Source organism: Eupeodes corollae, chromosome 2 (genome assembly GCF_945859685.1).
Source record: "Eupeodes corollae chromosome 2, idEupCoro1.1, whole genome shotgun sequence".
NCBI lineage: Eukaryota > Metazoa > Arthropoda > Insecta > Diptera > Syrphidae > Eupeodes > Eupeodes corollae.
In genome coordinates, this window is record NC_079148.1 from 23,486,963 (window position 1) to 23,488,627 (window position 1,665).

The window sequence follows — 1,665 nt, forward strand, 5'->3', positions numbered from 1 at the left end:
TTTTTTTATTTGTTTTTTAATTTTGTTTATAATTTGTGGAAACATATTTGAGGTGGATAAAGCAGTTATAAACTTGGACTTTAAAGTTCTATGCTTACAGACAAGTTTAATGGGAGAGAGGTGATAATGAGAATGCATATCTAAATAAATACACACAAAAATCAAAAGATAACATTTTAAAAACTAAATTGATTTCTCAAAAAACGCTAGAACTGTTTATATGTTGTCATCTGTGCATTCTGAAACACTAATTTTATGCTTTTTGTCTAAAGTATTCGCAACCGTGTGGCATTGAACATAAAAAATATATGTTTTACAAATCAATGTTAAAATATGCATTGGTAAAAGCTGTTTTGTGTCGTTATTTCACAATATATATATTGTATGTACATAATGTGGTTTAAGAAACAAAAAACCTAAAATTAGCAATGGGGGTTAAAACAATGTTTTTATTAAAATGGAAAAAATATACGTGTACCCGTTTATGTAAACGTTAAAGAACTTTCATTTTTTTAATCAAATTGGAGAACACTTTTTAATATGGTACTTTTGACCTCATAAGTGGCAATAAGCTTGTTTTAAGAATTTAAATGTGAAATCTTTTAACGTAGGAGCTAAAAGAATACAAACAAGAAATAATTCCCCAAAAAAATATGAAATAATCCTTAAAGAAAAAATGTATTCTATATGAAAGAACAGCCCATTTTTGGGGGTTTATTTCATGTTGAAATAACTCCCCAAATTCAATTTTGAAATACATCCCTTAATGAAGCAAGTGCAATAAAGCCAATTTTTAGGAGGTGTCTTCACCACCAGCCTGGGCACACTATAGGATTTGGAATAGGTGCAAGATTTTGAGTACGAACAATTTTGTTTTCATTTCGAGAACCTTGAAATAACAAAGTTATATAGTGTACAAAACTTGCATTACCTTAGTTACTTCTGTACAAAAGAATTTTTATAAGCTCGTACCTACCCCAAATCATATAATGTAACCAAGAAGAGTTTGCGTACATTCATGAATGTGTTACTCACCGTAATGCTGGTTGCTTCCCCTTTGGTATTTGGCCTTGTTTCACTTAGTGAAAGTGCAATAGGACCAACCTTTGAAAAATTACGTTATTTCGCTTTTGTAAAGTATAGATGTTATTGATTTGCTTAACGTGAACACCTTCCATTTAGGACTTATGATGGTCCTACGAACAATGGTCGCATTCACAAAGCTAGTGGCTACGTAGTCAAGGATTCTGATTGGCTAAATGTAACTACAAAAGTAGTTGAAATTTCCCCTCCGACGTAGTGTAAAAGTGTTGGTTACAAAGTTAGTCCACACTGGTTTTGACGTTTCACAATCAGCTGTTAAGGTAAGGACACAAGAATTTAATACAGAATTAATCTTTCGGAATTTAAATACAAATATAAATCAATCATATTATATTATCTTCTATTTGGTTTCATTGAATTTAAATAAAAAAAATATTTAAAGTTCTGAAAACACAAATGTTTCTTATTTTATGTATATGTTTTTGACATCAATATGACTAGCTTCGTAGTGCAATTTTGCATTCACAAAGCTAATTGAATTCTGACTACATAGCCACTAGCTTTGTGAATGCGCCCAATATCAGGAGCTGGGAAAAATGCTGGTCCCCCAGTACAATTTCA